This window comes from Myotis myotis, unplaced genomic scaffold (assembly GCF_014108235.1).
Source record: "Myotis myotis isolate mMyoMyo1 unplaced genomic scaffold, mMyoMyo1.p scaffold_m19_p_7, whole genome shotgun sequence".
NCBI classification, from domain to species: domain Eukaryota; kingdom Metazoa; phylum Chordata; class Mammalia; order Chiroptera; family Vespertilionidae; genus Myotis; species Myotis myotis.
In genome coordinates, this window is record NW_023416379.1 from 52,158,849 (window position 1) to 52,185,773 (window position 26,925).

Here is a 26,925-nt window from a genome sequence, read left to right on the forward strand (position 1 = left end):
TCATAGGTATTTCATATAAGCTTTTGTTTGATTGGAGATTGCACTTCTAAATAAGTTTGGAATCCACTGTTCTAATCCTAAATTTCATTTACATTTTCATCTCAGAGGTTCATTTTGGATCTGATGAGGTGGTTTCTGGTATCGCCTGAGTTCAAATAGAGCAAGACTTGTCAACTCTGGCTGCACAATAGATACACTGGGCAGCTTTCAAAAATACAGATGCCTTGGCCCATCCCTAGGGATCCCCGTAGAATTGGTCTGGTGGAGGAGGGCCTAGGCCCCAGTATTTATAAAAAGCACGAATACTTTTTAATAAATTGATTCGACAGTGCTTAAAGAGCCAGGTAAACCATGAAAATGTTGACGTTTTGAATTGATCAGTTTTCTTTCTTTTTATTAAAGATATTGTGAGTACATACTAGTATAATGCATTTTAGGTTTGTACTATGATTTTGGGGTCAAAAACAGTATTTAATTGAACCCGTCTTCTTTGGACAAGTTTCCAAGTTTTCTGAAATGAAAAAATTCCTTTTCCTGCTGTTCTCTAAAACCTACATGCAGCAGAATTCTAATGTCCTTCATTGGTAGAAAGAGCTAACAAAAGACATGTTTCAGGCTATGGAAATGAGGACTGACAAGGGCAGTGGGTGTAAGAAGTTTGCACAGGTAGTGGCCTTCCTGGTGTCCTTGTTAGCCTGAATAAACAGTATTCCCCTCACAGAACCTCCTAGCTCTGCCTCATTGATAAGATCTGACATTTTGCTTAATCACTTTTTAATGATATTCTTCCTTTTGTTCTTGGTATGTGAGAAACAAGTTTTGTTTTTTTTAAGGTAGGAGAAAGAATCCACTTTAATTTCTTAATTCAGTAAAATGGGCTGGCAATGCATATATAATTCTTGTGAGGACAGCATGAAAAATCACCTAAATTCTGTTTATTAAATGTCTCTTCATAATTTTTTAAAATTTATCTTTATTGTTGAAAGTATTACAGATGTCCCCCTTCCCCATCCCCTTCATTGACCCCTCCACCCTATTCTACACTGTTGTCTGTGTTCATGGGTTATGAATATATATGCATATAAATTCTTTGGTTAATCTCTCCCCACCCACCCACCTACTCCTGGCCTTCCCTCTGTTCCCTGCTTCTATGTCTCTGGATCTATTTTGTTCATTAGATTCCACATATGAGGGAGGTCATGTGATACTTTTCTTTCTCTGACTGGCTTGTTTTGCTTAACATAATAGTCTCCAGGTCCCTCCATGCTGTCTCAAAGGGTAAGAGATCCGTCTTTTTTATAGCTGCATAGTATTCCATGGCGTAAATCAGGAGTGGGGAACCTTTTTTCTGTCAAGGGCCATTTAGATATATAACATCATTCTCCGGCCATACAAAATTATCAACTTAAAAATTAGCCTGCTATATTTGGTCAGACATTTAATTACCTCACTCCTAATGCCTTAACAGGGCTAGACCAAATGATTTCGCTGGCCTTATATGGCCTGCAGGCTGGATGTTCCCAGCCCTTGGTGTAAATTTACCACCGCTTTTTAATCCACCCATCTACTGATGGGCACTTGGGCTGTTTCCAAATCTTAGCTATTGTAAATTGTACTGCTATGAACATAGGGGTGCACATATTCTTTCAGATTGGTGTTTCAGGTTTCTTAGGGTAGATTCCCAGAAGAAGTTGTAAAGTACCTGAAATCCTGTAAAGGAGATATTCTGGGACCGTTTTTTAAGACATTGTAAGAAAATCCTGTGCATGGCATGCTCCAGGTCATTAGTGTGCACTATTAAAATGCAGATGTCAATAAGCATAGGACTTGCAAATTCTCAATCTGTTGAAAATGGCTGTGTGCTCTTAGTCTTCTAAGGCATCATCCCTTTCAGTTTGAGCTCTTTAGGGAAAAAGGGAAAGAAAAAGGAATAGAATCCTTTAGTAACTTGGTTGCTGGCAGTTGGTGTGTCTTCTGTGTGAGACTGATGTCATGCCGATTGAATGCAGAGGCAAACGTGTGTGTGTGTGTGTGTGTGTGTGTGTGTGTGTGTGTGTGTGTGTGTGTTAAAGCCCTGCACCCACCTAGAATGTGAAGTGAGTGTGAAGGGCACCACAACCACCATTCCTGACTGGATCTGTCAAGAATGTACCTATTTTTAACACGCTGGATCAAGTGTCAGCACTCAATAGGAGATGAGGAAGGGGTAGAGACCGTGTTGTCCGCCGAGGGTAAATGGCCCTCTGGCGTGTTTACAGTACAGCTGTGCATTCTTAATGGCTCTGCCGCTGCCATGTCAGGTAAAGTTTTCTTTACACGTGATGAATGGCAGAGAATTTTTCAGCAGAGGGAACCAAGGAAGCTGGAAGGAGGAGAGGGGAAGGGGAGAACGGGAAAGAGAGAGAAAAAGAAGCACGCAGCTCCGGAGGGAGATAGTCTGTGCTTTGCAGTTGCTTGTGTGGATAGAAACCAGATGGTAAGCTGGAACACCCGCTTGGCTATCTGAGGAGCCAAACATATGGTTAATGGTCGGGAGAAATAGCTTTCAGAGCCAGGGCTTTGCTGACTGCTTCATATTACAGATTGTTACAGTGTGTCATTACATTGCCAACCTAAGTGCTTAATACCCGCTGCGGGTGCTGGGCATACACTTACAAGAAGGACTTTTAGCTCTTTGCTGGCTCTGAGTGCAGAAGTGACATCATAGGGAGGCTTAAAATGTCTGGTGTTGGGAGGCAGGGAGAGGGGTAAATCTGTAGTGGAAACAAGATTTTTTTTTTAACAAGCCAAGCCTCAATCCACTGAACTCTACTGTTTTTCTGAGAACCTTTTTATATGAGATGAAGCCCTCTCTCTCTCTCTCTCTCTCTCTCTCTCTCTCTCTCTCTCTCTCTCTCTCTCACACACACACACACACACACACACACACACACACACACGTTTTGAAACAGAAATCTAAATAAAACACAGGCCATCTTCCCTGCTCCAGTGGACTTGACAGCCCTTTTCACCTGGAAGCCACATCCCTGTGCTCACAGGCCCCGCATTTGAAGTTTCTGTTTGGGGAGCTTTGGGCAACAGCAGGCCCATGTTATCTAAGGAACTGCTGAGCCCATTCATCTGCTTTTCACGGCCTGCTTCCTTTTATTTTTAGCCAAATCCGTCAGGCCTGACAGGCGGGTAATTCGAGCCAGAGAAAGGGCAGAGCTCCAGGTCCTTTCCACAAAGCAATTCTTCTCCTCCCTCCTGGGAGGGCTCCAGACTTGGCCTGCTTCAGGCAGATGGATTTGTTGAGTCATGTGAGATCATTTACACAAAAACACAGTGAGGCAGTGGAAATTTAAAAAAAAAAAAAAAAAAAAAAAAAGGGAGGGTGGGGAAGAGGAAAGAGGAGGGAAAGCCAGGGGGAGTGTGTGCTGCCGTGGCTGCTGGGGAGCGTAGGAATTTGCAGCGAGGCAGCTAGACTGAGAGGAATGCCGTAGATTCATTTGTGTATAAGGTAATGTCTAGTTTACCCAGCGGGGTGGAGCCAGGCTGGAGAGGCGCCTTCAACTACTCGCCTGTGTTCAAAAGAGGAAGGGGGTGTGGGCAAACTTTTTTTTAATTTTTAAAACAACACCCACCAAACAAAGACCACAGTGTTGACAGCCTTGGGTTCCAGTAGCCATAAACTACCAATGGGATGGTTTATAGAAAGTGAGTTTGCTCTGTGATGTAATACAAGTTTGCTTTGTCCTGACTCCAGCATGACTGAGGCAGCCGCGGAGGGAGGAGAGGAAACTTGGAAAAGGGCTCTTCGTTAATGGTTTCCAGAGATTATGTAGCAGGACTTGAGGGAGGAAAGCGGGGATATTGTGGAGAATTACTTCGAGCTGGGCCATAATTGCGGTAGGTAAAATAAAGTCATTGCTAAGGCTTCCTTGCTCCAGAGGAATTGAGCAATGATTTTGAAATGCCAAGGAAGGTATCATTTTTCCCTACCACAGTATTCATTTTCCTCTAGCTTCTGGGACATTAAAATAAAAAAACAACAAGTCTTACATCAGATAAATAGCATTAGCATTTAGTGAGTCAGTTTTGTTTACTGTTTATACCACACGCCTTTAAAACAGTCCATTAAAAAATAGCCTCCTGCTCATTCATGAAGTTCTTTTTTTTCTTCTTCTTCTTCTCTTCAAATTTGCTTACATTCATGAGCTGTGCCTGGATGGGGACTTGTCCTTCTTTTGCTGGAATAAAGGTGTGTATGGGAGAATAATGACTGGGTTATGTAAATGTGCATTCTTACACCAAATTCACAGAAAATATGCTGGGTAGGAGAAATGGAATATTTGCAAACTGGCACAGAAAATTAGATTGGGGAGTATTTAAAATATACACCAAGATTATTTTCATCATAATACACTTCCACACTTCTGCATTTATTTATGCACTTTTTTTTAGCCTCCCTAAAATGTAGGTCAGCATCACCACGGTTCCTCATATTCTGTTAGTATTTTAAAACTTAAAACATTTTGCCTTCTCCACCCCCCCCCCCCCCCAAGACCTAGATAGACTCAGGCTACATGAACAATTTTAGTAATTGTGAAACCCAGCTCATAAATTCCTTCTGTGAGTACTCATCACTGGCTTGTGATAGTAAGCACTCAGATCACACCTTCCCTTGGAATAAACACAGCACTCACAATGGTGCTGATGATGCAGCCTCATGTTGACGCTGCCCGTGTTTCCCAGGCAGCTCTGATGTTCTTACTCCGAGTAGTTACAAGGCAGCTTTCATTTACTTACTCCAGGCGAGAGCTGATAAGTTCCTGTGGTTGTTAATTGTGTATGTTTTGATTGCATATCAACATTATTGTAATGGGATTAAGAGTTGTCATTATTTGAAACCTACCCACACCCTTGAGTGTTCCCTCTACATCAGGGTTTTTTAAATTCAAGCACTGTTGATACTTGGACCGGATAATTATTATGAGGGCTGTCCTGTGCACGGTAGGATATTTAGCAGCATCCATGGCCTCTACCCATTAGATGCCAGCAGCCCACTCTCCCAGTCATGACAATCAAAATTGTCTCCAATACGTTGCAAATGTCCCTTGGGGGACAAAATAGGCCCTGGCTCAGAACCACTGCTCTATTCTTTTGTTTTTGTTTTTTTGTTGTTGTTGTTTTTTTTAAAATATATTTTATTGATTTTTTACAGAGAGGAAGGGAGAGAGATAGAAAGTTAGAAACATCCATGAGAGAGAAACATCGATCAGCTGCCTCCTGCACATCTCCCACTGGGGATATGCCCGCAACCCAGGTACATGCCCTTGACCGGAATCGAACCTGGGACCTTTCAGTCCGCAGGCCGACGCTCTATCCACTGAGCCAAACCGGTTTCGGCTTCTTTTGTTTTTTTTAGGTTCACTCTCTAGCTGCCTCAGGAACTGGGCACTCAGTTACTTCTGAGGTTGAATTAAAGGGTATAAAATAACATTTTCCTTCCTGCCATTTACCCTAAAAGTGGGAACTCCATCTTAGGTCAAGCTTTCCAGGGCTCAATCAAGCCAGGGTATTTAGGGGGAAATTTTTTCCCACCAGAAGACCTAGGGTTTTGTTACACAGAACAGTCTGCCTCTTGGAATTCTGGCGGTAGCAGGTGGACCCCTTCAAGGCTGCATTGTAGAGACTTTCCCAGAGCGGTTGAAGAGGAAATGGCCCTACTGACCGGGCTTGGGGATGTTGACATAAGAAGAAAGGGACCGTCCTTCAGGGACAGGAGGAGCAGAGAGCCCAGGCCCCAAGCTCAGCGGCTCTCTCTAGACTCAGCACCTCCACATCGGCCCCAGGAAGAGGGGAAGGCAGCGATGACAGTCCTTTCTCTGGAACAAAGCAGACATCCTCTCCATCTGAGCGGCTGTGGTCTCGGAAGCTGGAACTCTCGTTAAACCAGGAATGTGGAGCTCTCCACAGGCGAAGGCAGGCGTAAATTTCCTCTGTTTGTTTTGAGAGGACTAGTGTCGACTGCTGTAATGAGATCAGAGACCGCCCCAGGGACAAGGCCTCCAGGTCGGGCCGCTGGAGCGGGTTTCTGTGGCTGTGCTCTTGCTGCAGTTGTAGGACGCGGGGACTCCACAGAGCACGGTGGTGATGTGGCCGGGTGGTCGTGCCCTTGTTTCATTCCTTGCCATTCTTGCCTCTCTAAGGCTACTAAAATGTCAGCGTGCAGTCATCCAATTCTAAACCATGGGAAAGTTCATGTAAGGCAGAGTCCTTTGCTCAGAGCTGAGGATAGACTCGGTTGTGTGCAGGACGTGCAGCCATGTACAGGGAGGTGCCTGCTTCCTTGGGGTACCTTCCTGCACTGCTGAGGGGTACGGCTCTCATTGCCTGGCTACCCTTACGCCCTTCCTCACCCAGCATCACTCTGTTAGGAGGAAGAGTTCGGGTATGAGCACAACAATGTAGCATATGCTACAAAGAACATATTTCTGCCTTGAGTCTGGATTACAGCTAAATGGTCACATACAGAACCCTAAATATAGCAGAATTCAGGGAACCCAAACCTGGACATTTAAGGAACCCCAAACTGGACATTTCTGGCACAATCCTATACTAAGCTGATACAGCCTGGCCAACTTCTGACCCCCCGCTCCCTCCCCCCCAAGCCCCCTCCCCCACCCCCCCACCTCCCGCCAGGCCATCCCAATTTTTAGGTATGTTGGATAACAGAAAATAGTAAGTGCATAGTGAGCCCAAAAGCAGGAAAGGGAAATTGCCAGGTGCCAGAAGACATTGGTGCCACTGGCTCGTGAGTGATTCAAAGCTGGCACAGGCTGTAGGCTGTGCTGTTTATATTCACACAGGAACTGTTTGCCAAAAGGGGACAAGAAGAATTTCCCCTAGAGTCTCGGTGGGGCTTTGAGTGTGTATGTTTGGGGAGATGGAAATCCAAAGGCGACATTGTTCCGCTACCTGCAGGATGTGGGAACTTTAGTTATTTTGACACAAACACTAAACTGGTTCGAGAACACTGAAAACCCAAGGGCACTGATAGAAGCAGACACTAGATCCCTGTGGAGAAGCTAACAACCCAGGATGTGGTACACCCTCACAAAGATCAAGCCACACTAAGAGCCTGGTATCGGAAGTACCAGGACCCTTGAACAGCACAGGGTTGAGCTGTGTGGGTCCACTTATATGAGGCTGTTTTTCAATAAGGATGCACAGTACCGTAAATGTATTTTCCTTATGATTTTCTTTTCTCTAGCTTACTTAATTGTATGAATACAGTATATAAAACATGTAACATGCAAAATATGTATTAGTGGACTGTCTATTAGTCATTAACTTTGGGGCAGTCAAAAGTTATGTGTGAATCTTTTATTTTGCGGTGGGTCTGCACCACTAAACCTCCTTACTCTTCAAGGGTCAATTGTAACAGGATTCGACCCTCAGCAAAGCCAAGATTAACAGCGAATCCCTAAAATTACTCTCGACAGGGTCCCATCAAGCCAAATTGAGCTTTCTTCTGTGGATCAGTGAAAGTTTCTTCCCTGAGAAACAAGACATTACCCCTCCCCTGTGGCTTACTAAGCAGATGCGTTTCAGTTGTAAGCACGAGCCCCCAGTAAGGGGACCGGCCCTCATTACAGCTTGTCTTCAAGGTATTCTTGAGAATACTTAAATTCCTTCCCTGTAAACCTTCTACTGGAGAAATAGCTGGTCCCCATGGGCTTCTTTAAAGAGAGATACCTTCCTAGTGATTCCCTTTGTCATTGCTTCCTTTTCAGTAGGTCATTCTGAAGTAACTCACTAACTGGGCTTTCTGTTGAGTTATTTTAGCTTCTTAGCAAATCACAGGAAATGTGTTTGCCCGGATTGTTCAGCAAACCCCCCAAGGGAGAGGGAAGCCAAAATTGTTTGAAGGTCTGTGGGATTCTTTCAGCATAAAATCAAAGAAACCCGGGGGGCCTTGTTGAAAACCCTTTGTCCGAGATTAACACAATTCAGCCTTCTCAATCCGAAGTGGACAAATGGTTGGGGATTGCCCAGGACTCTGGCTGGCCACCAAGTACACACCGTGCAGTGACATGCACTGTTGGCAAACATTGCTTGAGGATGCTAAAATTAAAGCATGATTCTTTCATATATTTATTAATGGAGTGATGAAATCACTTATGTTTATTTTTTTCTTCTGAGACATGTAAAGAGTATCCAAATAGTACCCTGCTGACCTAAAAGTGATGCCATATTCCTCAAGAGAAAACTCTCTAGTATTTTATTCTTAATTTGGACCTGTTATTTTTTCATTTAGTCTCAAAATATTCTGGCCAAAGGAGGAATAGATATTAGATATTGATGTTAAGACATCATGAGGATAGAATGAGAAGAAATGGGCTCACTTGGTGCCAGATTTAAGAAAGATCTTCTGTTATAACATAATACCATAGATTGGGTGGCTTAAACAAGTTTCCCACAGTCTGGAGGCTGGGAATCCTAAGATCAGGGTGCTGGCCAATGTGGTCCCTAGTGAGGGCTCTTACAGACAGCTACCTTCTTGCTTTATCCTCATGGTGGGGGAGAGGAGAGTGAGAGAGAGAGAAGAACAAGCTCTGGCATCTGCTCTTATAATGGCTAATCCTGTCATGGAGGGTCCACACTCATGACCTCATTTAAACCTAATTACTTCTCAAAGGCCCCACCTTCAAATACCGTCATATCAGGGATTTTGAATTATAAAGGCAACATATGAACTTTGGGGAGACACAAATATTCACTTCATAACACATTATAATTAAATTTTGTATATGTTGAGAGCTGACTATGTCTTAAGGCAGTGGATAGGTGCTGGTTATCTATATAAATAAAAGTCAAGCGCCTGGAACCACCAGTCGCTATGACGCACACTGCGGTGGCCAATGGGCCTAATCGGGGCCCCAATCATCACCCCCCCCCTCCAACCTTCCACATCCCCTCCTGCCCACCGGCCCGGCCCTGATCAGCCCCCATTGGGGCAGGCTGGCCAGACCCCATCCGTGCACAAATTTGTGCACCAGGCCTCTAGTTTAGGCATAAAAAAGACAAGATCTCTTCACTTGAAATACTTACAAGCCAGTAGGGTGATTGAGAGGCATTTACAAACAGAATGAGATTGTGCTGAACGGTGATGGGAGAACAGAGGAGAGGCGCACCTCATCTTTTTTGAACACTTCATTGAGTACTTTCTTCGTATTACTTCGTTTAATCTTTAAAACAATCTTAGGAGGTATAAAGAATCCCCCCCCCCCAATTTTATGGATAATGAAATAGAGACTCAGAGGGTTCGTAACTTTCCAAAATCATGTGCCAAGAGGCAAAGTTGACATTCAGATTGACATTCAAGTTCCCCTGGGCTTGCTTTGCCCAGTGAAACCACTGCAGTAGGACACCAGAAGGGCCAGGAGACAGGTTGGGAGTTCTAGCCTGGAGAATTAAAAGAACAAAGAATCCACCAAGAAAGATGTATAAGAAAAGATGCAAACTGGCCAACCAAATCCAACCATTATGTTTTCCAAAGTATTAACATAAATTGCCAACATTAATAAAGCCGATGATTTTACATATTCTCTGGCTTTCTTGAATACAAGAAGCTCTGATATTCCTACTTCCCCGATGCTCCAGGCCCCTCCACACCGCACTGTCTTCTCTGGCCTGACCATTCACTCATCTCATTCTTTTCTGACCACTGTAGGCATGTGAATTTGTGTCCCCTGGTTTAGATAGTCACCCGGGCAAGAGAAGTAGGCTGAGCTGGGTAACCTCTTGGCAGCTCTTCTCTATTGTGCCTTTAATTAAGATATTCCTAATCACTGGGAGGCCAATATTGACCTTTTTAAGAGTGATATCCTTGAGACTAAATGTTAGATATCCCAACTTATGATTTGACCAAGTAAGGGAAACTTAAGGGTGTGTGACAGAAGTGGTGACATGAAAGCAATGGACTCTTGACTGCTTGGCACTATTGGCCCTTCACTGGCCTCAATTCCTCCCCATCAGGCTCTCAGGGCAAATTTTTTTGTGTACCAGCAGTATGTCTCTCTATAATTTACAGTCCTCTCATTTCCTCTTCCTTTTCACAATTTCCTGTTGAACCATAATTCATATGCTAGTTAAACTCAGAATATTAATTTTCAAATTGCCTAACCTACCCTTGGGAAAGAAGGCTGTGGATTATGCTTGATGGGAAGACACTCTCATCTTTTGGCTTAGGCTGTGTGTTTTCCATGGGGAGCAGAGCATGGGGAGCAAGGCCAATGGCAAATATCATCTAGTCTCTAGGGGCAGAACCATGTTATGGTGGGTTTGCAGTCATAATGTGGGGATGGTCAGAACACAGAGGTCCTGAAGAACCAGAGCTACACGTCTGCTGCAACTTTGAGGATAGAGAAAGAGCTGCTCCGGTCCCTCCTGCTCTTCTTCAGAAAGAAAGGAAGGAGCCATCACTTGGAGAGGTTATGTGCATTTTGGGTTGGGGACAGGATCATTTAATAAGGAGCAGCATGCCCCTTATTGTGGAAGGGAGGGATTGGCCTGTCAGTAATTAAATAGTCTTACATTTATCTGGTCTTGCACAAGGATTCCAGGTGAAGGTTGTCAGTACTTCAGAGACACATGAATTACTCCAACCCATGAAAACAGGGTGGAGGACATTAGGGTTCTTTCATCTGTTCATCTGATTTTCTAAGCTCCTAAGTCCTTGATTTGGAGAATTTCTTCTAAACTCTTGTCATCTTGCCTTCTCTCCCTTTCTCTTCAAAGCCTTTTTGTCTTTTTATAACTTTATTTTTTCTCCACAAACTCTTGAGTCCTCTGCTTAGGCTGCTGGATTTGGTGGTGGGAAGGGGAGTGACCTCAGGATGCATTATATCTAAAAGCCAGCAAGACCTTTAACACTGTGAGGAGTGACCTGCCCACTCTTGTTGGCTTTTTCCCCATAGGACTGCCTAAGCTACCTACTCTGAATTGTATTACAACAGACTTCTAGAATGAACATCTTGGAAGGGGATGAGGGATTTGGAGTGGGGAAAAAGCCCAACTCCTTATATTTCATTTTATATTGGCAATAGGTATTAGTTGCATTTTCAAGGGCCAAGAAATAATACAATCCACACACACAAATATAACAGCTCTGTGACAGCTTTAAGCTTCTTGTTAGAGGGAGGAGAATAAAGTTGGCTTATACCTCTGTACCACATTAGCAGTGATCCAGGTAAAATAGACTTCTCTGTGGTAGGTGGAGGTTGGTGGTAAATAAATAGTGGTGAAACAGGTAGGCCCAGTCTTAACTTTACTCCAGCTCCCACTTGCTGACACCCGGTCCATGGAAGTGTATAATAGAGAGAAGCCATAGGATGTGGTGTTGTCACCAGGAGCCCGAATCTCTCGATCCCTTCCATAGTGAGGACCTTGCGGCTGAGGGGCACTTGGCCACAGCACTGAACTGTCTCTAGGTATCTGTTTACTTACCTGCCCTTTAGTTTTCTCCTTTCTTTGTAGCCTTCATCTTTTCTTTTCATTCTCTTGATGGTCTCTTCTTACACTTACCCTGTCTCCACCTTCCTGCTTCTACCCACCGGGAAACACGAATTACATTTCATTAATCTTTTAGAAGTGTAAGGTTGATTTGACCACAGGCTTCATTGCCCATTGAACCAAATCTGCTAGGACCAACTGAGTGGAAGTCACATGTTAGCTTGTGTGGGTTGACTTTCTCCAGACACCCTTTAAAGGTGTCAGTACTTCTTGTGTTTTTGTTTAGTATCAGAAGAATTCAACTTCATAGACGATTAAAAAGAAACACTGAAAAACAGAATAATAAGAAAAGCTTCCTTAATTACATCATGGTAACTCAGATATCTTTTTCCTTAATGCTTTATTTTTAAGATGCAGTTTCCCTTTGTGTGTGTGTGTGTGTGTGTGTGTGTGTGTGCGCGCTATATTGTTATTGTTTTTAATTTAAATTCTTTATTGTTGAAAGTATAAACTTATGTCTCCTTTCCCCCCCATTGACCTCTCCCCGCCTGCTCCTATTCCCCCCCCCCCCCCAGTCTACTTTTTTAAGCTGTGGATTTCCGGAAGCTTCTTCATAAACTGAATTGGCTGCAAAACAACCAGGTTCTGTCTGTTTCAAAGGAGATTGAAAGTACTTGGTCGAACAAGGCCAGTCTTTTAGGTTGCTGTCCAGAAGCGAACTGACCCATTTTCTAAAACTGTCATCTGTTCACTGAGGTGTTTCTGTTAATGGTTGTCTTTGAGTGTGTGTGTGTGTGTGTGTGTGAGAGAGAGAGAGAGAGAGAGAGAGAGAGAGAGAGAGAGAGAGAGAGAGATTGGGAAAGGTTTTTTATGTGTAGCCTTTGTACATATTTTAATTCTATAGTATCTTGAAGTCATTTCTAGCCCAGTGTCTATTCCAGCATAACTAAGAATTCTTTTTCCTCTCTGTATCTAGCTCCTTTTTTTTGTATCTTTGCAGGATTTTCCCCCCCTTTTTACATTTTAATGACTGAAATTGCCTACTGCCCATAAGAATTATGCATCAAAAGAAACTTTTACATGGTTACCATTTTATATGTACATAGAAATTTAGCCCTGTACAGAAATTTCTATCATCTGATTGTCACTTTGGTTATTTGCAGAGTACCATAAACATTTATATTTAAATTTGAGTCCCTTAGAATAACTTAAAGTAACATCAAAAAAATTACACTTTAATGTAGAATTGAAAAGAAAAGTTACTGTGTATTAAAAAAGGCATGAAAACTGATCTATGAGATATAAGTTTGTATGCGGAAACAAAAGTTTGTTATTCTAAAACTAGCTTATTGTCCCTATTTTTAATTTTATTGTTGACAGTATTACAGATGTATCTCATTTTCTCCCTTTTTGCTCCCCTCCATGTATCTAGCTTCTTAATTAAGAAAACTACCACTCAGATTGATATCAGTACTAATTGATAAAGTGCATTATACAATTTCGAGCACTGTACAGCTGTAAGATATTCTTAATATCCTTAAAAATTTTACCATCCTGGACATTAAAAGATTTGCCTTTAAAAAGAAACCGGAAGGCAATCTGATAATCAACATTGTTTTGAAGACCTACATGAAGCATCTACATCATCTTAGGCTCTGTGAGAGCAAAGAAAAAAATCTATTCATAATATTTATTGAGAAATTTATGTGACCTAATATTGCCCTCAATATTAGTCTGAGTTTTTTAGTCTTGACTTTGACATAGGACCAACAAACATGAAAATGACCTAAGAACACTTGGTGTGGTGTGGAGGGGCAAGGAGAAGGATCCATAATTAGTTTAGTGCAATCTATATACCCATGTTCTGAGGGCATGGGGATTGTGGCATCACTGGAGCTGGGTGGAATTTCCTTGGGGGAGTTATACCAAGAATTCTTGTCTGTTTATTATTATCTTCGTGTGCCCACCTTTCCTGTGTTGATACCAATGTGTACATTTGAATGGAATTCTGACATCAGGCATCTCTACAAGGCTTTTGGACAAACTTCCCAGTTACTTGCTGGGCCATAGCTTTTAAGTGAATCAAATACATATATTTAAAAGGAAACAACATTTATGAAGTTCTACTTTAAAATGCAGAAATTCATTAGCATCTGCTTCTGGAAAATTAAGAGTAAAAGCATGCTATTTTGTCAGTCAATTTAAGTTTGGTTAGAATTAGATATTGAATTTTCTTGATTTTGAAACAATGGCATCATTTGCATAAAGGGGTGTTTAGTTGTATTTAAGCTACAAAGTGAAATTCCAGGGTCTCTCCCATGTTGTACATCATTGTTAAAAAATGTTATTGCTATGACTGAATGGGGTATTTTCTTTGGATTCTATGTGTCTCAAATAGCCAGGGAGTGACCTGCAATTTTCTGTCCCTGTCTTATTTATAAAAGGAATTCAATAATAATATGCTCACAGAATAGTAATGTGCAGAGTAGAAGTTTATCTTTTGAAAATCTAAACTGCAAAATTATTTTCTTAATGATGAAAGATATTAATATCTTTGACCTCTCTGTGTCCTTGACTCCGTTAGCAGATATGCACGGGCCTCAAACCGTTCTCCAACAGAGCAAGGATGATTGCTAAAAACTAGAGGTGATTATGGTGAGCCAGTGGGATTATGAGTCTTTTGTCCTTTTCCTATTGAACATTTTCAATATTGTTATTATATTATAATTAAAAAGAATAGATTTTTTAAAGCACTGTAGTTCCATTCAAACCTCCAATTCCAGTGTTTATGGAAAGGTTCAGATAGATGCAGTCTTAAAAAAAATAACAGTAATAAGGTGATTATAAGAAACCTTATAGTGTTATATTCTCCTCTCAAATCCAACCATAAAATATTTTTCAACAAAATTGGCTACAAGTCTAGTTACGTAGTCAAAGATATTTTATTTATTATTGTATTAATTATTTTCCTTAATGTTTGACAAATTAAGAACCCTGGAATCATACTGTCAGGTCTGATCAAATAATTGAATAAATTGCCCCTCTCCTGGAAACTGACCTTTAGACCACTTCACCCAACATGCCCTTTGGCTTAGACCACATTCCACTTGCTAAGACCATTATCTTTCCCTCAGGACCCACCCAGAGAATTTCTCTACCACTTTGGCCTCGTGCGTTCCTCCTTCGGTGACCCTAACACATACAATAACTGTTTTACCCTAAAATTTAATTCAAGTAAATTAAAAAACCTACCTAATGAACCAACAGCATGGATAAAAACGTGGACCCTTATTCCATTTGAGGGGGAACTGGATCGTCTGGTTCACTTGGCCCTTGGAAAACTGCCCCCCTGATTTGCCTGATGGGATGCTGCCTCCCAAGGAGCTCTGTGGTAGATTCTGTTATCTGTTCATCCTGGCAACGATACAGTCAGGCTCCAGCAAATACCTGGCCGTTCCTTTAGGTTTTGTGGGCAGCAGGGAAGCCATTGAGCTCAAGGTACACAGTAGGTGCTGCTCATATACTAGATCCTTTCCCTTCCTAAGAAAGTCAAAGCCTGAACTACAAACTCTTAAATCGCTGACTTCTCTGGCAGTGCCCACACCTAATAAGTACTCAGAAAAAAGTTATTGAATGAGTGAATGTTCTTGTCTCTGTGTATCTGCAGTCTCTCTGTGCATATAATATGCAGCTTTTCCTTGGCCACTGGTATGCTCAGTATCCGTGGCCTTAAGGCTCTTGATTTGACTCTGTAGACCTGCACCATCCAATATGGTAGCCACTAACTGCATGTGGCTGTTTACCTTTAAATTTCATTAAGATTCCGTAGAATTGATTCCGTTCCCCTGTGCACTAGCCACATTTCCAGTGCTCGGTAGCCACCTGTGGCCATAGTGGTCATGGAGCATTGCCATCACGGCAGAAAGTCTCACTGGACACAGAACTGCTCTGTGCCTTTCTGGGCACCAGCTTATGGATCTCCTTTGTCTGTGTTCGCAGTGCAGCTGCCTGCTTCAGGAAGGGAGCTCTACGGGAACAAGGAGAATCTTCAGGGACAGCCTCGCATTGTGACATGCCCGATCCCTCACTTCAGGCCCTGCAGCATGAACAAGGTAAGATGTTCTTTGAGGAATCATCACTTGTGTCTTCTTTGTGGTACCATGATGTTTTCTGGATACATGGTGTCTTTCTATGTTGTGAGGAGATACTTCTCTTGCCCAAAGCATTCCAGAGTTTGGAGAGTGTGTGACCTGAGAAAGCAATGCGTACAGTCCAGGGTCATAGGAGCTGGTGGCCACTCTATGGTGGTACAGTCCTCTGAAGGTGTCACTTGTGTTTGCCTGTGGCCTCTAAGTTGCAAAATATTGGTTATTAGTATTACTGTCTTGACATGAATATTGGAAGATTAAGACTCTGGAATGAAACTACCTGTGTTTAAAGATCAGCTCTTTCAGATGCTAGCTTCAGTGACCTTGGACAAGTGTTATGGGTCTCTGTGCCTCAGTTTCCCCATTTGCAAAATATTGATGATAATGGCTCCTACCTCCCTGTTGTATGTATGAAATGAGTTCATATGTGCACCAGTGCTTAATATATGTGCCTGTCCACATTGCAAGCATTTGATTAAATATTTGCTGGGGTTTTTTTTTTATATTGGGGACACTGTTATCCCTTAGTCATTGTTGCTAAAGACTCTTCGGTGCCTCTGCAACATTTCCATTAATTCCCTGATTGGTTCGGCAAGCAGTGATTGAGTACCAGGTGGGCACTCTGGAGGCGAACGCTGAATGGGGCCTTCAGCAGGTGACAGGTCATTTGGGGGCAGAGTGGCTGGTGTTCTAATGCAGCATGTACCAGAAGCTCTGGAGGTGCAGAATAAGGAACATCTGATTCTTGAGGACCTGGAAAGGACAGTATAGAGGAGGTGACATTTTGAATTGGATCCTGGATGATAAATGGTCATTTCTTTGGACTTAGAAGTAGGGCAGGTAAAGGAAACAACCTGTTTAGGGTCAGAAGCATATGAGAAAGTCTGGCGTGTTTAGAAAACAACAAAGAGGGCAGAACAACTGGGGCAGAACGTCTCAGCCTCAACACTGCAGACATTAGGACCAGGTAATTCTCCGTGTCTGAGAGGCTGTGTTCTGCACGGGAGTACGTTTAGTAGCATCCCCCTCTCCTCACATCAGTTGTGATAACCAAAAGTGTCCCCCTTGCGGGGACAAAAACAGCCCTGGTTCAGAACTACCGCACTGGTGGAAGATGGCAGATAGGAGCTGGAGAAGGAGGGAGGGGTTCCATTCTGAGAGCGAGTGAAGGATTTAAATCAGGGAGAGACATTTCGGAGGCCTGCAAAAGAGCTACCTTATCACCTTATCTCTGGGTTGTGAGAGTTGGACAGTGCTTTTACATGATTTGCTCTTAGAAAGGTATTATGGAATCCCTAGGCTTTTAGAAAGCGTATTTACCTTATTGAGATTCTTTTACTAAGTACCCCTTTCCAGGGGAAATTTTTCTCATAGCCATTTGTTTGGCCTACTCAGTGTCTGCTGCTTTACCCCATCTGAAGAGACCAGGAAAAAATAAACAATTATTTTTCCAGAAGTTTCCATTTAACTGAGCCAAGCCAAAGAGAAGGAAACCTTGTGCTCACACACACACACACACACACACACACACACACACTGGCTTCAATACTTACTTTAAGCAGCCTTTGAGAAGTGAGCTGTTGGAATACTGGAAGATCATGATTGGAGGTTTTGAATGAGAGGAGTTTCATCATTGTGGCAATTGCAAACCACGACTTCTGCTAGAGTTTGGTGTACTGAGAAACTAAGACAACGCTTGGGAAGGCTCCGATTAGCAAGCACGATGTAGTATGACAGCCCTGCCCTACATTTCTCCAGGGCAACTCAAGACTTGATGTCATGGTTTGGCTCTTGCCACACAGCTGGGAACCAGACTCCTTAGCCATTTCAAGTGTCTCAGTAGGTGTGTCTGTGGCTTGGGAAGTTATGTTCTGCCCAAGTGGCCCAGCGAGTACGTTATTTTATATTACAGTATTTTAACTTAAAGTGGTGATTAAGTATGATGTGTACCCATCACAGGTCAGCATTTTTCCTTATGATTTTCTTGGCATTCAACAAAGACTAGGGAAGGAAACAGATCTTCTTGGCACAAATAAAACTAGAGAATCATCTCATCAATTAGAGTATGTAAGTTAGAATGTAGGAAATATTTTTGTGGGAATGATTGATTTTTCTAGGGCGATTTGTTCCTAGAAAGTTAGAGACCTTCGAATTGTGCACTTTCCACTTCCCTGGAGGTACACTGTAATAACTCTCCTTCCTTCCCAAGTCCCAGCTAGCTGATGGGACACTTCAGTTTGGGAGGTGTCGGGATGGGGGGATGGTCGCAGCGTTCTGGGATTCAGTGTGATTTCTGTGAAAGTGCCAGGGCACCTTGGATCCCAGGCATTAACAGCTCCCTTTGGAGTCAATCAGAGACGACACCTCTAAAAAACACACACATGGCCCCCATGGCACAAGGGGTTGGCAGTTTGACTCCTTTAAAGGGCTAACCTGACAGTCAGTGAACTGCTGCCCTTGAACTTCTGTCTTTGCCAGGGCGTGAGAACACACCTGGAAGGGCTGCAGCTTCGGCCCTCAGACACCGGCATGCTGGTGCCTGTGTGCTGGCAGAGAACAGAGTGAGGGCATCCCCTTGGCGCAGTGCTTCTCAGGAATCTTGTGTCATTCCCTAAGGCCAGTGTACACGGGGCATGTCAGTTTGATTTCCAGCACATAAGGTTTATACAGAGTAGATGCCTTCCTAGTTATTCACCTTTTTAATACTGTAAACAGACTTTAAGGGTTGTGGAAGAAATTGTGGTGTACAAATTTTTCCTGGGTGCTCATTCTCCCTGGCCCTTATACTGACTTGAAGATCATCTTTCCAACTTCCATACTCTCCTTAGATCTTTTTTCAGGAGCTGACTTTCCAATCTTCATATTGATTAAAAACTTTCTCATTAGGATGTAACTTTAAATTTTGTCAAAAGTCTTCATCTTTCTACTTTCTTGGCCATTCCCTTGTTAATATGTATAAATATATTACATTACACATGTAATATATTGTGAATTTTTGCTAGTAAGAAGGATTGTTTGGGGTTTGTTTGTTATTATGCTTTAAAGAGAGGATTTTAGTGTGTTATTTAAAAAGTCATGGCCAACCGGGAGGCAGGTTGGACAAGATGGGGTTTGGGAGAGGCAAATTGGGCAGGATGAGGTGCATTCATTACATACCACGATGTCGGCTAACAAACCCACACAAACAGGGACAGAGTTCCACTCTTGGAAAATCTCTCTTCCTAACAGCAACCTTCGAAGTAGGATCCTAAACTCTTTCCCTTGTGGTCCTCGTTTCCATGAAGGCATATCACATGGCGTTCTCTGTCTTGAATTTATGAGGACACTTCATCTGATTGAAAAATAATTGATTTTTCTGTTATTACACAGAATGCTTCTCTTCCTCTTCCCACAGTGAAAATGAATCTTCCTGAAAACTGTTTCTTCCTTGTTATGTTCAAATAGAGCCAGATCTGATTGTTATTGCTTTGGACAAATGCCATAGCATGAAGTGGAGTAGAGTGGTGTCTCTTATTTCTCTTGATGGGTGGATGCCACTGTTTTTGCTTAAAATCTGCCCAACAGAATTTTCTTCTCTGAATAGTTTCCAGTATTCGACACCATATCCTACTGTGCCAGGTTTGAGGCACTTTCACCTTTACACTCAGATCAATATCTCTACAGTCAACTAAAAAGTAAAACTGAAATTTACTGACTGCCTCCATTTGGAGGTTGTGTGTGTGTGTGTGTGTGTGTGTGTGTGTGTGTGTGTGTGTGAGTTTTAAAACTTTGCACCTCTTTAATGTAAGGCAGTGAAGCCCAGAACTCATTACCCTGGCTCTCCTGCCCAACACATAGCCTGCACACAACTCCACTTGACTAAATATCAGCTCCTCCAACACATATCTATCGAGTGCATGCTGTGTACCATGTGAACAAAACAAAGGTCTTTGCCATTGGAAGCTTCTGTTCTGGCCAGGTGAGGAGAGTCACCAAATCCAAGAGGTTTAATATGAAAACATAAACCTTATGTTAACTCCCCCTCGCCCCCCGACAATTTTAAACTTCTTTCACTGAAAGAGTTGGTTAACAAAGCTACTGGATGCAGTATAAGTAATTGGTGAAGAATAAACATATAAGATCTCTCTCTTCCTCTTCCGAGGATACTCTTAGTAGTTTTACCAAATGACCAGTCTGCATTTAGTGAGGCTGTACTGTTGTTTTTCTAAAAGCCACAGCCAAATCCCCCTTGTGGCAGACTTTGAAGAAATATCACACTCCAAAAACTATGACAGGAAAGAAAATACAATAAGTATTAAATGACCTTGGAGTAAAGAAGGCCTTCTTAATTTCTGGTGGCAAAAATTATAAAGGAAGAAAATGTATGTAAAACCTGAAAATTCCTTTTCATCAAAAGACATTCTGAACTATCCTCAAAGACAAAACCAGGACAATATTTACCACATATAATACAGAGAGTTAACTGAGCTAATTTAGTAAGAGTTCTTACAATTAATAAGATAAAGATTATTATTCTGACAGAAAATAGGCAAAGAACAGAAAGATAAAACCAATAAAAAGGAAGAAATATGATCAGTAAATAACATGTAAGGAAATGTTCAACCTTGACAGTTATCAAAGAAATGCAAATTAAAATGATGAGATGGTTTTCCCTACCTATGCAATTGAGGATTTGTAAAATGTACTCAGTGAAGGTAAGAATGGGAATATTGGGCTCTCTCATGAACAGTGAAAGAACATGTTTCACCTTTTGATTCAGAAATTATATTTCTAGAACAGTTACTCAAATGAAATGTCAAGGAATGTATAAAAAATTTAGCTAAGACATTCACCACATATTGCTGTAATAGTAATTTTTCAAAGGTAATAACCATGGTACAGCCATACAATAAAAATACCAAGGAGGGATGAAGGGATATTTAATGACATAAAAAGATGTTCTAAATACAGGGTGTCCCCCAGAAGATGTATATATACTTTAATAGCTGATTCTATTACATTTTGAAAATGAAATGTATTTTAATAAATACTGCCTTATAATTATTCAAAGTGTGTATACATTTTGGGGGACACCTGTATACTGTGAAATGGCAAGTTATATACCAATATGTACAGTTTTATTATTGTTTCACTTTTTAAAAAATACTTTTTTATTAACTTCAGAGAGGAAGGGTGAAGGAGAGATAGAAACATCAATGATGAGAGATGATCATTGATAGGCTGCCTCCTGTATACCCCCTATTGAGGATCAAACCCACAACCCAGGAATGTACTCTGACCAGGAATCGAACTGTGACCTGCTGATTCATAGGTCAACATTCAACCACTGAGCCACATGACCAGTTTATTGTTTCACTTTTTAAGGTACACGTCTGCCCACAGAATAAAGATTGCAGATACACATCAAAATATTAAGAGCATTATCTTTTTTTTGCTTGTATTTGTAAATTTTCTTTAACAATGTACATTTTTTCATGCTAAAAAAACTATATCTTCTGTATATATAAAAGGCTAATATGCAGAGTGTTCCCTCAGGAGTTTGACCGGGAGACCAGGCATTCTATCTCTCGCTATGACATGCGCTGACCACCAGGGAGTGGCGTGGAACAAAGGAAGGCCCCGGCCGGCAGCCGGAAGGTCCTGCCCTGATTGGCCCTGATCACCAGCCAGACCTAGGGACCCTACCTGCGCACGAATTTCGTATACCAGGCCTCTAGTTTTAAAATAAAAGACAAATTAGCTTTAAGATGTGAGCTTCACTGTATTTTTTTTTAATCCTCACTTGAGGATATGTTTTTTATTGATTTTTTAGAGAGAGGATGAGAAAGAAAGAGAAAGAAAGAAAGAAACTGATGTGAGAAAGAAACTTGGATCATTTGCCTCCTTTATGCTCCCCTACCAGGGGTCAAACCTTCAACCCAGGTATATGCCCTGCCTGGGAATTGAGCCCACACCCTTCTGGTGAATGGGATGATGCTCCAACCAACTAAGCAATATCCGGCCAGGGCAAGATTTACTGTATCTTTAAAATAAATGTGATACAAAGACTGGCAGGATATTGCGGGGACTTTCTCAGAGGGTGGGGACATGCATTTGTTTCTTTTTTTAAAGAATATTTTTCTGTGTTTTCAACTTTTCTATAATAAGTATTGTGTATATCATTAACAATCAGGAAAAAGGCATTTTAGCTGTTTTACATTTGAGGTAAACACAACTGGATATTTAGTGAAGATATTTAATGGGCAGGTAGAGAAAAGAGACAGAGCCTTTGGTTAAAACAGAGATTTGGACTCAGCAGTTCTTCTATTTGACATATTACCAGAAAGGAACATGTTAATGTATTGATGAGTTGGGGGCAGTAGTAAGTAGAGAAATGTTCTAGGAGAAGGTACTGTCCTTTATTCATTGGCTCAAAAAATTTTAAGTGGACATTATATCCTTTTACTCAGTATGTGGCATTTCTTCTTTCAGCTGTTTAAAGACATTGTTGATGTGTACAGGTTTAAACCAGTGGTTCTCAAACTATGATTTGGGAACTCCTGGGGGGATCTATTCACAGGCCACCTGCAAGGTCAAAACTATTTTTCTAATAATACCAAGACATTATTTTCCTTTTTCACTCTCCTCAAGGATATGACACAATTTTTCAAGAGGCTACATTACATGCAATGACATTATTTCCGTGAAGGCTGGTGGGATGTGTGCTTGTGTTCCAAAGTTCCTCGGTTTTTCTTTTTAAAATGATAAGCATTGATAGAAATAACTGCTATAAACAGAAGTTCTTTAGGGTCTGCAATAATTTGTAAGTCTGTCTTGAGACAGGAGTCTGAGAACCACTGGCTACTAGTAGAGTGTGCCTGTATTTGGCGTCTACAGTATTTGGCAGCCCTCAGTCTAAGAAGCTGGGCCCTGAGCCCTCAGCAGTGAGTGCCCCGCATTGTAGCACATCTGTTCTCACCTTCTACGTCTTTAAGGAAAAACTGGCCTTAGTCCTTATTTTTTAAAACTTTCATATAGATTTTGTGAGGATAAGTGGAACATGTTTGGCATAAGGCCAGTGTAACTCCTATATTACATGTAAATCAAATCCTGCTGAATGTAGGGTGGATGGAAATGGCAAAGTTAGATCTCTAGTCTCTTCCATAGGTATCACACTGGGAAATCCAGTGTATTTTTAAGAAGAATACAAGACTGTCATTCTCTCTGAGAGGTATGGGAGTGCCGATTTAAAATAAAACCAACCATGTAGTCCAGTAGATAGGTCAATTTGGTGTGAAGTATGGAGAAAAAGACAAATTGAAAAGAATTAACAGAATATGAGAATGCTCATTTGTCTTTAAAATGTGTGCATGTATATAGTTTGTATGGTATTTGTGTGGGTAAATAAACAGAAAACATATGCATACTATTTGAGAATTACTTCCTAAGTTATGTAGAATTATCTCTTTATATGGTTATTTCTACAATGGAAGCACCATCAGTGCCTCTATTTCAGCCTTAGTCTTCTCCCCCTTTCTGCTCAACCGGAAACAAAATTTAGTTGGTCCCATGTGTACACACTGACCCTTGAACCTCAGAGCAGCTCATGATGGAGCAGTGGATGGTGCCTACTTCTCTGAGAAGCAGTCTTCATGGTTCAGGTTATAAATTGAAAATCTGAGTCTTTTTGTAGAGAGAATTTGAGCATCAGATGAATAACTGTGATAGAGCACCTGGAAGTCAGCTCTGAGACCCTGTGCACCCCCTGCAGTATTCACACAGACATGGCGGTGCCTTGGTTTGAGGCGAAAGGGTCAGTGGCCTAACAGGTTCTGATCCCGTCAAAAAAGATGGAGAGTCTGAACAGGGCAAAGGTAAATTAGGGCTTCCGTGTAGAAAAGCTGGACTTTCGGTTTAAGACCATAATGACCCCAGAGCCGCAGAAGGGATATGTTTTGACATGACTATGATATAACTTCACATCTGAGTGACCTCGCTGTGAATCATGATAAGCTCTGTGAAATGTGGCCACAGTTCCTGACCATAAAACAGGTTTCACTTGGAGGAAAGAGGACATGCGGTCTCATTCTGTTCTTTTTAGTGGCACTTCACACCTGTTGTGATGGTTGGTTTAGAAATCTTGTCCATCCTTCTTTCTTGAGGATTTAAAGAGGAGTGCCTAGGATATTCTTGACTAAAACAAGTTTTGCATTTTTTAAAATTGACAAACGTCTCACGCCAGCATTCATGTGGAGCCTTAATTGAGTGTTGGCCGAGCAAGTGGCTTCTCATTCTGTATGGCCGTATTGAACTAAGCCCACAGAGCCCCACGGCATAATTAGACGAGCCCTTGGACACGTGATGTGTGCTTCGACCTCTTTGATGCGAGTTCCGGCGGAGACCCTGTAACAAAGGGGCCAGTGGATTCTGCCCTTTGTGCATCACACAGAGGAATGCTTCTGTCTTCCAAGTCCTCAACTCTGCCCTTTTTCTCTCAATTAGTAGTCTTTGGTGGATATAACGTTACATCCGTTTTTGTGAATTGGTGATTGGAAACATGACTACTTAGTTAATCTGTGGCTTGTCCATGTTTAGAATATTAACAATCGGCTTGGTTGGCCTGATTTTGTGAACATAGCATCTTGAACAGTGGAATTGCTGTGTAGGAAGGGACATACGTAACGGAGAGATTGCCTCCAATCCAGCTTTTTAATTTTCGTTCCTAATACTTTCAGTTGCTTCCCCCCTCCCTTTTGGGACCCAAAAGCCTCATAACATAGCTGTTTTCTGATATTCTTTCCAGCTACCTGTATCTTTTGTCTCTGTAAAATAAGCCCAACATTATTGTTTTCTATAAGAGGTTTTCAGAGAACATTGTACTTTTGGAAATATATGTATCATTGGCTTCATTTAAAAAAAAAAAACTCATGTGAGAAAATAATTGTACTAGATGGAGAAGGAGAGGTGCCTGAGTAGAATATTGAAACTACATACTTTTCAGAAATTCCTCAGTTAATGTTCAGAAGACATATTTCTCGTCTTTTATAAATGACAACGTTTAGGTGTAAATGAAAACATTTAGATTTGATTAATCACAGCTTATGTTCTTCTGGTTTTTTTGTGTGTTTTTTATGAGATGAAATAAAAAGTCTTACCACCTTCAGACTTTAATAAAGTGGCATTATCTTGAGAGGCTAGTCTCAGATATAAATATAAGCAATTAATGAAGATAACCAACACTACCCAGAAAGGTAAAGCGTCATCATATGTCCCAGTGAGCAAAGAGCACCTGTTAATTAGAACAGTAGGCAAACTGCAATGAGTTATGACAAAAAAAGGTTAGGTTTAAATTAGTAATATCTGCGTCTCTTGTTATGTTTTAACTCCAACCCATAAACAATTTGTTGTGACAGCTCTAAGCTGGGATTATGGCATTTTGGATAAGGTCTGATTATAGCTAAAAATAGACCTGTGTATTGAAGATCAGAAGAGGAATATTAAACAATTGAAATTTTGTGAAAGACTGATGCGGTTTCATTGTAATAATTTCCCCAAAAGGCACATTAGTAATGCTGCTAAATACAGACTTTAATAGACTTTAATAATGTGTACTCTAGAGGCCTGATACACAAAGGAATAATGTATAAAACATTCATTATGGAAAATTGCTACCTTTTTTATTTAATAAGAAATCTGTTAAAACAAAACCAATCCTCTGCCTATGGCATTATGTTCATGGGTTTTAGCAGGATGAAGAATAATTGCCACCTTCTTTTATGTTTTCTCACCTATTCTTATCAAGTTGCAATCATATTTACTTACTTGTTCCATGAATGAAAATGGGGTTTAAAAAAAAAAAAAAAACTTGCATTGGATGGAACCTTATTCAGTTTTTGCTCAGCCGCTCATTACCTGTGTAATCATGAGAGAGCACCTTAGCCTCAAGCCCCATGTCTTCGTTTGCAGTGGAGGGATTGTTCAGTTTAGCTCACAAGATTGTTGTAGACGTTAAATGTTGACACGGTGGAGCTTCACATAATAGGCCCTCAATAAATGCTTCCTATTATGATCCGTTTCTACATCTGTTTCTCTTTATATTGCTGTTTCTATGGATGACATCGTGGATCAGTTGTGGGGGTGGAGAGTAGCAAAAAGCAATTAAAAAGAAGCCTTGGCAATCAGCGCCAGCGCCAAGCCTTGCATTGGATTTCAATTTGATTGTAATGTGCTGCTGCTGAGAGCCATGCTGTTGAGAAAGAGAGGAGGGTAAGAAGCAGATGCTCTTGGAAGAACAGTGGGGCATTTATCTCTTTTAATGAGATAACATCATTAGAGTGACAAAGTGCAGCGAATCGATACTCGCAATGGACTGGTGCTATCTTCCCAAAATGCGCCGATTGTCACGCTTCCCAGCCTCGGAAACTGCTGAATCACGGATTCTGTCTTATCTGTTACTGGAGCCACTGACTTTGATCTCACAGGCTAGAGATCCACACCGTAGGGATCTCCACAGGAGGAGGAAACAGACTAATTGGATAAATGAGAATGGTCCATGATGATTTATAAGTTGCCTTGTAATCAAGGAGCCTCAGAGAAGGAGGTTGGGTTTCTTTTTCCCCCTTGATGTCTTTAAATGGTTGTGCATCCTAACGCCAGCCCCTCCACCCACTTTCCTGCTCTCCTGCTCTCTGTCTGCGTCTTGGTGTAATGTCAGAAACTCTAATCATGTCAGACTGTGACACTGACAGCCCTGACATTCACAACAAAGAGACACAGAGGAGAGAGAGGAAGAGAGACTGCAGAGGGGGGAGGTGAGGAAAAGCAGCCAGGGAAGGGTTTTTTTTTTTGTACATAAAATCCATAGCTGCAAAATCGCCAACGTCCTGGATATATCACACCGAGGAAAATTAAGGAAAGGGGCAAGGTGAATTCTGATGAAAATGGAATTGGGCCGGGAAGATTTTGTGCTACTATTTTCCCCCTGTATTTTTTAGATTTTATTGTGTAGCTTATATTATAGTTACTGTGGCTGTTATTTCTCCTCACCAAGAAAATAAAGGCACTAAAAAAATTCCCCCTTCCATTACCCTAGTTTTTCTCTTTGAAAGAAAGCAAAGTTAAGCACCCATCTTAACAGGAAGGGCTGCTTTCTAAGGTTTTCCATTGTATTATTTCTAAGGTTTTCCATTGTATTACAAGATTCCCATAGTTTAATCTGAACAATGTCCGGTTCAGGAAAGAAGTCATTGCTGAGGGATGTTTGCTGTCTGTGACGAAGCTAATGAAGCTGACAAGGGGA

At 41.5% G+C, this 26,925-nt stretch overlaps 1 protein-coding gene across 5 annotated transcripts in view; it reads left to right on the plus strand.

The window, feature by feature from the left end:
* Positions 1–26,925, plus strand: part of BACH2 (BTB domain and CNC homolog 2) — a 359,490-nt gene that overhangs the window by 75,202 nt on the left and 257,363 nt on the right. For 4 of the 5 annotated variants that reach the window (XM_036316333.1, XM_036316330.1, XM_036316329.1 and 1 more), the window contains one exon: positions 15,499–15,611. The gene's annotated coding sequence lies outside the window, so the exon portion shown is untranslated. The remainder of the gene's footprint in view (positions 1–15,498; positions 15,612–26,925) is intronic. The other variant, XM_036316331.1, reaches the window with a different exon arrangement.